We start from the raw sequence: 12,251 nt of genomic DNA, 5'->3' as shown, positions 1-12,251 counted from the left end.
GAGGCATTTATTAGAACATTGGAAAACAACTGAACAACGAACAATATATGTATGTATATGTGACATTCCACGGCAAATGGTACCTTATGGCGGCTGGCGCTTACGTCGCGTAGCGCCGCAATAATATTGGAGCTGCGTTAATAATAGCGTAAGCGCAAACCGCCATAAGGTACCTTTTTTCGTGGGACGTCACATATATGTACTTTTAACCCTGTAACAGTCAAGATTACTAATTATGTACGATCCAAGCCTCATCGTCTACTAAAAGGCCACAAAATTCCGCGAAAAAATACAAAAATGATGTTGTATGATAGGGTCGTAATTTTTATCAATAGGTATCAATAAGTACATACATATAAAAAGTGTTGGATAATTTACTTACATAATATTTATCTTGCTTTCTTCAGATTTGGGTAGTACTTACTTATAAAAGCCAGATATCACTTTAATAACAGATAAGTCTTAAGGCATATTTAAGGATAAGTATAATGTAATTTTACTTATCTGTAAGACAGTCCAATAAGATTATAACTATTTTAACTGATAGGATAGGAAGAATAAAATTGTGGCAGATTGTTTTCTTATATATGTTTCTTTCTATAAAATAAATAAATAAATAATTTAGCCTATATATGTCCCACTGCTGGACACAGGCCTCCTCTCAAGCATGACAGGGCTTGGGCAGTGGGCTATAGTCACCATGCTGGCCCAATGCGGGTTGGGGACTTCAGATACACCTTTGAATTTCTTCACAGATGTATGCAGGTTTCTTCACGATGTTTTCCTTCACCGAAAAGCTAGTGGTTAATATGAAATGATATTCCGGACATAAGTTCCAAAAAACTCATTGGTACGAGCCAGGATTTGAATCAGCGACCTCCGGATTGAAAGTCGGACGTCAGACCCACTCGGCCACTACTGTTTCTTATTATATATATAGTTGTTCTTCATGAATTAAAAATAATGATTAGCTAAAATAAGAATATAGTTTTAATAGACAAGGATTTCCAAGATTTAGTTATTGACCAAGTGTATGTGAAGATCTGTGTTTAAACTTGGACATAAAGCTTTCGTATGTCCGGATGACCACCTCTGCAGGTCGCATTTCTCAATCAGTTCTCGTAAAGTTTCTAAATGGTAAAAATGGCATTAAATTAAAGGACTGCCATTAGGGTCTACGGCACTTAAAAATTATGAATTAGGTGTCACAATAACTTAACAAAAATTTTTAAGTTTTTAAGCTTATCGTGAGGTATACAGCTTGCAGAGCCACTAGCTATATTTTTAAGAAGTGTAATCACTATAAGTAATAAAATACTCAGTCAACAAGAATGTAGGTATCCTATAAAATGTAGACCAGTACATTTATGTAGGTACCAACACAAAAGTAGGTATTACAAACCTAATCTGAACCTAAATGATACAGTTCTATATCAGTAGGTATTAATTATACAAAAATTATTATTACGTTTATACTGAAGTAAAGTTTTTAATACCAATAACTTAATTAGAATATAATGAGGTATTAAACCACCACATGCTTGTGAATATGCATTTAATTCATATAATTTTAATGACCTAATATGGGTGTCGTGTAGGTATAATACGTCAGTTTACATAAGTGGGTAATAACATTAGGATAGAACGTTCTACATAAATTTAATTAAAAAATGTTAAACAAAGAGTTATCGACGCGTGCAAGTACGTCTCCGAAATTCGTAATTAAGTTTCGTTAAAGATAAAACAAAGTAGTTAATCAAATAGCGATTAAACTGTTTGCTAGCACACATACCAACGCGATACGTGAACCAGGAAACCGGCATAGCCTAGACAAAGAAATTTTCTAGAGAATAGAAAGTTTACAAACATCGTTAACTTACCAAAGTATTCTGGTAGCCCAGTCCAGACTCATCGTCCGAAATCTCCTCTTTCCTGTGTATCTCCTTCATTTTTAACAGTCCAGTTTATAGTTTTAACACACAAAACACAATTTGCAAAACAATGCGAACGAGATCGGAGGATCGCTCACTCGCGGATCAACTAAACTTTTTTTTAAACCGCCGGCGTTCAGTCAGACCATGGTCACATGGTCAGCAGTCTCCCCGTGGCTCAAACAAGGACCGGTCGTCTGTAATAAGTTTATGTAATTGAATAAGCGCGATTTAATGCAAATTGATGGCGCGCTCGGACCGGATATGTTTATTTACACACGTTCAAACCGACTGTCAACCAGTGACCGACTGATGTTGTCAAACGAGGTGACAGTTCGTAGTGCGTTTGAAAAGTCCCACTATAGCACAATGTCCCTGAACTTGAACTTTATAACAGCTGTTTTTGTGCTGTTTAATCGGTATTATTATCACGTCATTGCTTGATTTGTAAAGCCGGCGTTTAATTTGCTCATGCTATTTACGGAAAATACAATAAAAAAAGTGTCGCGACAACATACATTCATTCGTTTCAGAACGAGACTGATTTTGATTAGCGCGCTTCAGGCGCGCTTCATTCGCGCGACGTGCGAGTGCGACTTGACAATGACTTTTATTTGATTATCATTTATTCGTCTGATAAGAACACTATCACTGTTATCAGTTACAGAAAGTTTGCAAATAAAATCATGTGACTGTAATCTTTAATCCTTCGGACTGGTAAAACAATAGGTAACTAGCCGGAAGGATAAGCATCGCCCGTTGCGTTGTGAAAGATTTAAACAAATATAATTGCGACCATTGTTTTTGCGGGGCATGTTTTTGTAAATTAGTCATACAATTCATACAATTGTCGCACATCTTGGTCTTGTCTCGGAGTAATTGACTCGTTATTTTAATGTTCACGGGCATTACGGGCTATGAATATTCATTAAATCGCTGTTTAAATAGAATACGGATTAGCGGTCGTTAACTCTTAAACATGGTCAGTTACGTCAGTTACACCTGCTTTCTTACACATTACTAACATTAGGAATTAGTATTATAGAATATGAGTACTTATTACCTATAATCAGCAACAATGTATAATCACGCTCCGTGTTGAGCTATTAGGGTTCTAGCTAAATTGGACAATCCATATCGGAAGTATTGAACAACCAATTCAGCTAGGACCCTACCTGCGAAGCGTGATGGTACATAATAATACTCGTACCTACCTGAATATCGATGAAGTTGGAAAAAACCTCGGAAATTAAAAAAAAAAAATCACAGGGAACTAATGAAAGTTTTTTCATTTTGGAAACGAAATCTGAATACAGGTACTTATTAACTTTATTCATATCTAGACACGCGGCAGCGTGTCAAGCCAAGTTCAAGCAAAGGAACTGGCTAGCCAGCGCCGAGTGTAATATTACACGAACCACTTGGTGCCACTTTTGACCCTTCTATAACTCAAAACATCTTTGACGTAAACACATAAAACTACGTGTGTTTAATTATATCCATAAGGATATCTAGAAGCCCAAATTTCATGAAGCTAGCTCAAACGGTTATAAAGGTATGAAGGTCAAAAAGTCGTAAATTTTAAGACTGACTTATGACTTATAGTACCTAAACCTAACCTACTTCCAGATGACCTAGAAGGATGAAATTTGGAATCCAGCTTGGTTATTGTGTGTAACCGTAGGAAAAAATCTAAAAATAAAATAAAATTAAAAAATAGGGGGGGTCCCCATACAAAAAAAACACTTTTTATTGGGACTGACATATAAGTACCTAAACCTAACCTACTTCCAGATGACCTAGAAGGATGAAATTTGGAATCCAGCTCCGTTATTGCGTGTAACCGTAGGAAAAAATCTAAAAATAAAATAAAGTTTAAAAATAGGGGGGGTCCCCATACAAAAAAAAACATTTTTTATTGGGACTGATATAAGTACCTAAACCTAACCTACTTCCAGATGACCTAGAAGGATGAAATTTGGAATCCAGCTCGGTTATTGTGTGTAAGCGTAGGAAAAAATCTAAAAATAAAAAAAAGTTAAAAAATAGGGGGGGTCCCCATACAAAAAAATATTTTTTTATTGTAGCGTTGGAACCGTTACAAGCAGATATTTGAAACTACCCCAATATCTGTATTATTATATTTGCTATATTAAAATAAAGTTTAGTCAAAAAATAAGTGGTGTCCCCATACAAAAAACTTTTAATACGCTCTAAACAACCGGCCAACGGTGTGTCGTCGGCGGCGCGCGTACTGATGTGCCGTTCCCGGGAATAATCCCTAGGTGGGAATATTCCCGGGAATATTCCCAGGAATATTCCCACACGAAGGGAACATTGGGGAATTTTGAAATTGTTAATGTTTACATATTGTGTTATAGGGGATTCTATCAAAACGTTATCCATTAAACTATTAACTGAGACATTTGACAGTGTAACTCACACAGGCAACTAAATTCCCAATGTTCCTGGGAATATTCCCAATATTTCCTGGGAATATTCCCAATGTTCCCGGGAATATGCCCATAGTTGTTGAAAAAATTGGAAATAAAAACAAATTTTAGAAAATCATCACAGTTTAATTAAAAATCACAGTAAATGGACTAAATATTTTTTCTAATAACATTTTTTTCTTAATTTAACAAAAGCGTTATATAATCATCACATTTGACCTACTAACTAATCACAGTGTATAAAAATTAACTTTAATATAACAATATAAAATCTAAAAATATCTATAAAAGAGTATATCTATATGTTCATTTTTTGTCATTATCTGTAAATATTGGATTTACTTAGTTCTATAAAGTCTAATGCTATCACATATTCTAACTGTCTACACTATCAGTCACTGTTATCAGTGTCGTCAGAGCTTTGTGCATTTCGCATTGTGATATTTTCAACCTCAGTATCACTGAGACCCAAACATAAATTAGAGCTTTCCTCAATATCCACAATGTCAGAAAAGTCATCCTCAGAATCTGAACTTGCATCTCCTGAGTCCCAAACACAATCAGATAAAATTGGCATTGCAGGTTTTTGTGGAGTTGGTTTATTTATGAGTTTCCAATTGTGTGATATAAAGGTCACCTTTCCTGCTCTATTTGTTTTTAGGCGATTTCTTTTTTTCGAATGGATATGAGAAAAAGTCGAAAACGATCTCTCTACTGCCGCTGAAGTTGCAGGTACCGATAGTACTTTCAAAGCTATTTTCCCTAATGCAGTCTTCGAAAAAAGGGTTTCCCACCAAACTACTGGTTCCACCTTTTCAGCCATTTTCCACAAAAAATCTTTTTCATACATGTCTTTACGACTTTTATAGTTAGCGATATCCACTAATATGTCGGAAGCATCATCATCAGTCATATTGATTATAACATCGCATCCATCTAGGTGTTCTTCATTTGTTAAGCAAGCTCCTTGATTTTTGGGATCCAAAATTGCTGCGGCCAAATGTAAAGGTTTTAAGGCATTCAGTTTTCTTTCCTCAAACTTATTTTTGAAGGTGGGTAAACTGTCTTCTAAAAAGTTTTTGGAAGTCGGGGTGTCTAATAATTTATGTAGATCATTAAATGCTTTATGCACTAAGTGCACTGCGTGGTAATCTCCTTCCAACATTAGAATCCATTGGACAATTGGCTTTAAGACTGTTTCTAGATCTTGCACTTCTGACCAGACATCTTCATTCAACAGTTCGATTTTGTATCGTCTCAATGGTCCGGTGGCCATATTCACTGCCATGTTTTGTAGTACAACTTTCGACTTCAGAAAACTCTGCAAACAAAACAAATAGCTGCCCCACCTGGTTTTCACTGGCAAATGGAGTGTAATATTCACAGACTTTTCTTCAGCGATCCTTCTATATTCAGCACCAAGAATGTGGGAACTTGAAATCGTTTTGATGACATTGACAATGTGTTTAAACAATTTTCTAATCTTTAATATCTTCAATATATCTCCTATTAAAAGATGTAAAGTGTGAGCTAAACACCCAGTCCATTGTGTTTGACTATATTTGTCGTGCAGAAGTTTGCCGAAACGCACCATATTAGCCGCATTATCTGTTACAACTCCAAAAAACTTTGATGTGTCGAACTCTTCCATTATATTTGACACTTGATTACATAGATACTCAGATGTGTGTCTGTTATTATCTGTCTCGATGAACTTGTAAAACAAGGGCTTCGGTGTATATACGATAACATTTATAATCGGCTCTTTCCTTATATTAGACCAGCCATCAATCGCCACGTGTAAAACGCTGGCTCGTTTTATTTTATCCGTCACGTCTAATTCTACTTCTGCGTATTCTTTATCCAAAAGATTTGTTGCCAGCTGTTTTCGGGACGGTAATTTATATAAGGGATTCACCTTTTGGAATGCCTCTTTCCATAACGGATGCTCAAACAGCGAAAATGGTGAACCAGTTACATAAATCGCTCTTGCAATAGCTTGGTGGATTCCAACCTGAAAACAGTAATAAGTAATGTTACTATTGTACTTTAAAAAACACGTGGCTTTGAATTTTTGTGTGCCAGTGCAACGTGTGGTATTTTTATTTATTTCTGAATAGCGTAACGTAATTAATTTTAATTGTTTACATCATACAAGTAAATAGGTACCTTATCTAAAATTACAGTAAAATTACCACAGTTAAGTCTCGTTCTATATAAAAAAAAAATTGTGATGTTATCTGAGTAAAGGGACCTTTGAGTAGAGGGTAGTATGGTGTCATCGTTAACAATGGCGTAAATGCCACTGACAATAAGCTCCCTTTACCAGATACCGTCACAATTAAATTACCACGTGTTGCACTTTCGTGGTCAATTCACTATCATGCAATACAATCATGTACTTATATTCTATTATTAACTTACAGTTTCTGCGGTGTTCATGATGCTCATCGATGTACTCGAATTATCTGTGACATCAGACATAGTAGAGTCCTGGTTTGGCTCTTGATATGGAATGTGAGAATGTGTAGAACCGCTAGGTTCACCATGCGATTCACTTGCAGCACTGCTGGACTTATTTTTTTCACGGTTTTTAAAGAAACACTGAACGTCACATGGTGTTTTGGCACATTTGCTTAAATGGCAGGCGAATTTCGTAGCATTTTTAAATAAATACACAGTATTGCAATATTTGCAACAAAACGTGACTTTGTTGTTAACTGTATGAGTAGTAAAATGTTCAAACACTTTACTTTTCGGCCTCATGACTTATGCACATTGCACATCTACGCACGTGTTGATAGCACCAGATACGTTCAAAGACTGAGTAAGTGCACCATGGTTTATCTTTTTAGAAGAAGGGATACCAATATATTGAAAGAAAGAGATAGAAACATAAACTCTCAAATAACAAATAAAAAAATATTGCACATAAAATGCACCGCGAAAAAGATAAACGATTTTGTGATTGAACAAAAAAGCTTAAAATTTAGTATTTAAAACATGTATAATTTATGTATCTAGAATAAAGACGAGGTTTTTTGTGAACGTCATTTTATTTTTCAACGTATTATACATATTTTAACAAACTTTAATTTAAAATTTGATTTACCCAATCTGAATTGTAATATTCCCTTGATTTGGGAATATTCCCGGAAACAAAGGAATATGCCCGGGAATATTCCCGTTGGGAATATTCCCGTTCCCGGGAAAATTCCCACGGCTCATCACTAGGCGCGCGGTACCACATAATTATACAAAGAACAGAAGTAAAAACCATACAGCGGAAACACAAGAAAAAAATACCTGCCTAGTTTTCTTTACAAAAAGTATTGATATCCCACCAAAAACATAAATGTAAAAAAGGAGAGCCAAGTTCAATACAAAAATTATGCTTGGCTGTGGGGCTCGCCGCAAAAAGAATGGAGATCTAAATGAGTGCCACTGCCAAGTTCTATGCAAAATCCAAATATGTATTTATAGGAACAAAATAACATTATAAACATATAGGCACCATATAGGTCTATATATCTGTTGCACTTATTGTTATTGTTTGGGCGTGACCCGCCTGAGGGGCTACCGCGAAAACCGAAATTCGCAAATTGCGGGGATTTTTCTCTGTCACTCAAATTACACCGTCATTGGAGTAAAAGAGAAAGATCCCCTCAATTTGCGAACTTCGATTTTCGCGGGTATAGCCCTGCTTCGTGCACCCGCGCCAGCTAGCGGACGCCCTAAAGGTGACAGTCCATTTCCAACGACAGCTGCACTACTGTTGTGACGTTATTGTCATTCTTTGTGTTGTCATTCATTATTACAAGCTTTTATTTAGTTTCACCTGACCGAATTGTCTGTGTGTAATCAAATCTTGCAAGTTAAATTTGATCCACTTCGCGGTTTCCGATTGAGCTGAAATTGAGATCTTAAAGTAGGTTAGATTTGGCTTGGCCAGGTTTTATCAGAATTACAATATATATAAAATGATTGATATAATGAAAGCTGGCCAAGTCAAATCTAACCTACTTTAAGATCTCACATTTTTTTAAATAACAGCAATTGTTATAGGTATCCAATAAAGCAAGGAAATAGAGTTTAATACTTGTTTATAATGTTATTTTGTTCCTATAAATACATATTTGGATTTTGCATAGAACTTGGCAGTGGCACTCATTTAGATCTCCATTCTTTTTGCGGCGAGCCCCACAGCCAAGCATAATTTTTGTATTGAACTTGGCTCTCCTTTTTTACATTTATGTTTTTGGTGGGATATATGGTACAAAAACAAGTCAAAAAACAATAAATAAAAATAACTTAAAATTAAACTAAATACAAACTATTCTAAAATAAAATAAAACTAATCTAAACTAAATCTAAAAAGGCCCCTGTGGCAAGGTCCCCAAGATCCTGGCTGCGTTACCCCGCTGAACTGCCAGACTGAAGCGTTGAGCGAGGTAACTGCCAGCTCTCGGGTCCCCAGTTGCGTCCCTGAGTCTCTTTGAAAGGTTTCCAAAGGTACTTATTTATATTTCTTAAATTTAATATTCTTGTGAATGAATACCTAAAGGCTTTTTATTTTATTGATTGCAGAATTAACTTAGACAGGCTCTATTCATTGATCTAAGTTAGACATTCTAAATGTTTTTTTTTTGCGTTCTCGTATAAACTGCTTTGAAGCAGTTCTTTCGAACCACATTTAACTATCTTTATTTTTATACTAGCACCAGTGAGTGTCTACATCCAAGGTCGATAGGATTACAAACGATATTGCGTTGAATTAGAATAGTTTATACCTATTTTTATTCATTTTATATTAGAGTTAGACCAAGAAAAGTCTGCAGAGATTTAGATAGCCCACACAGTGCAAGTGTTATTTTAAATGTCAAACTTCTATGAAATTATGACGTTTAAATAACACTTGCACTGCGTGGGCAATCAAAATCGCTGCAAACTTTTCTTGGTCTAACTATACGTCGTGAGAGTATACCTAAATAAAACAATATCTCAAAACGAATCATTATTTATTTACTTAATTACAACAACTTTTGTCATATTTCCATAGGAATGCAAATAAACGAAAAAATATATACAGGGTAATTTTTGGACCGTTAGCCATATTGTGCGAGGTAAGTTTCGGAGATGGTCCCATAGAAAATGTTGTTCAGTATGGCCTATTACCTAATTACCTCGCACAATATGGTTAACGGTCCAAAAATTACCCTGTATTTTATAGAGATGCAACGGATAGTTGTTTGGCCGGATACCGGATACCGGATATTCGGCCTGTCCTACAGCCGAATATCCGGTATCCGGCCGCCGGATATTAGGCCAGCGGAACTATACCTACATTTCGTTTATTCAGGTGCGCATTCTGCAGGTTTCACCTGTTTCCTAGTGAAAGTTCGCGCGGACTCATTTCTAGGTTCGAAATGAGTGCGCGTGCAAGTCAATGGAATTATTAAATTGTTTTAAAATAATAAACAAGTACGATATTATGACCGTGTCTGTTTCTTAAATCCAATTTGTTTACTCCGAAATCAAGCAATGTTACTATCGGGTATCCGGCCGGATAGTAAAATAATGGCCGGATAGGCCGGATACCGGATAGTAAACGGATATCCGGTGCATCTCTAACTATTTTATATTTCTTTACGCAAAACAATCTAATCTAAGAGTAACAATAAACTTTATTAGTGTATACAAACTTAATACCTACAAACAAAAATGATACTTAAAACATAATTAAATAACTAACCTACAAAACTTAAAAACTAAATCTAAAAATAAATAAAACTAATCTAAAAATAAATAATTACTAATCTAATCTAAGTAGGTAATACGTTTCCAATATTTCACTTAACCCCCTCGTTGCACAATGTACCTAACATCATATAACTTTTTTCAAATAAAATATAAAACAAGGATATTACAGATGTCGTGCATAATTATTTTCGAAACGTACGAATGTGTCTTGCTATTTCAGTCAGTCTCGGTACAAAGAGTACTGAGGTTGACTGAAGTAGCATGATGACAAATACGAAAGTTTCAGAGAAAATACGATGGAAAACAATTATGCACTACCTACATATGTAGCGTTTTCTTAAATTGTTGTATAGGAAAATTGACGGTCAAAAGGTTATTTTTAGAGATGCAACGGATAGTTGTTTGGCCGGATACCGGATATCCGGCCTGGACACTGGCCGAATATCCGGTATCCGGCCGCCGGATATTCGGCCGGCGGAACTATACCTACATTTCGGTTTTTCAGATGCGCATTCTGCAGGTTTGACCTGTTTCCTAGTAAACGTTCGCGCGGACTCATTTCTAGGTTCGAAATGAGTGTGCGTGCAAGTCAGTGGTATGATTAAATTGTTTTAAAATAATAAACAAGTACGATTATGACCGTGTCTATTTCTTAAATCCAATTGTTTACTCCGAAATCAAGCAATGTTACTATCCGGTATCCGGCCGGATAGCAGGTCACTATCCGGTATCCGGCCGGATAGTAAAATGATTGCCGGATAGGCCGGATACCGGATAGTAACCGGATATCCGGTGCATCTCTAGTTATTTTATTAGCGTGTCATCTACTCTTATTTCTTATGTAATTTGAGTGTCAGGATTCTAAAAAGAAACTATACATAGTAGAATGAGTATTAGTAGGTAGATAGATACTTAATGTTAGCAATTTTGGATACACTAACTAGAAAGAACAAAGAAAACTGTTAAATTATGTATAATATGATTAAAGGATGACTCACGTTAGACCGGGCCGTGTCCGGGCCGGAGCTTTCGGCGCTTTCTATATGACATGGCAGGCAATCACGTGATGTTTTCCATCGGTCCGGTCTATCATCCTTAATATGGTTACTTAAGGTCCTACTAGCAATGTGCCAGAATTTTCAAGAATTGCAGAGTTCCTATGAAATGTTCTCGGTATTTTATCTGCACGTTCATTGCCAAACTTTACAGAAACTTTCGATTTCTATGATATTTCTATGATTTCTATGGTTTCCAAAGAAGAGTAATTCAGTTGAAAAACATATGCACCTGATTATTTTTAATAATAATTATTTTTAAGCGCCTATTAAAAATATAAATTACGTATAGTTTCCTACCGGAATGTATTTTAATAGATTGCACCAGTTTTCGTTGTTCTTCATTGTATAAAGTTCTATTTTTTTAAATGCATGTTCTAGGACAACTGCGTTCTGTACAGGTCTTAATATCTACCTTTTCGTCTTCTCTATCCCTCTGTGCAAAAGGAATCCGATGAAAAGGAAGATTGCATAAAAAATGACTCACGTAATGGCTCCTCTACACGATGGGCCAACGCCAGCCACTCCAAAGGAACGCAGCCATGCGGTAGAATGAGATAGCAATATCACTTGCTCCCTCTAACGCATAAATGCGTCCCTTGGAGTGGCCGGCGCTGGCCCATCGTGTAGACGAGCCATAAGACCGGGCCGAGTCCGGGCCGGAGCTTCCGGTGCTCACTTTTCTATGACATGACAGGCGATCTCGTGATGCTTTCCATAGAAAACGATGGCCCGGTCTATTAACATCCTTAACTCCGCGTATAGCAATTATAAGGGCCGTTGTACACGGACTACAACTCGACTGCAATTTGTATGAGAACTGCACACCAACTGCTACGTAACGTAACGGCGTTATGTTACCTTTAACATTCCATTTCTGACCGCAACTGCACACTACTGTAATAGTACATCTCGATGCTAGTGCGGAAGGTATGTCATTACTTCACGAGTACCGAGATATCTTGCCACGAGCCGCAGGCGAGTGGCAAGACTCGGGACGAGTGAAGAATGACATTTCCGCACGTGTATCGAACGACGTTTTTTAATACAGT

The sequence above is a fragment of the Cydia fagiglandana genome, chromosome 22 (genome assembly GCF_963556715.1).
Source record: "Cydia fagiglandana chromosome 22, ilCydFagi1.1, whole genome shotgun sequence".
NCBI lineage: Eukaryota > Metazoa > Arthropoda > Insecta > Lepidoptera > Tortricidae > Cydia > Cydia fagiglandana.
The sequence above is the reverse complement of the archived record's forward strand: the minus strand, read 5'-3'. Positions refer to the sequence as shown.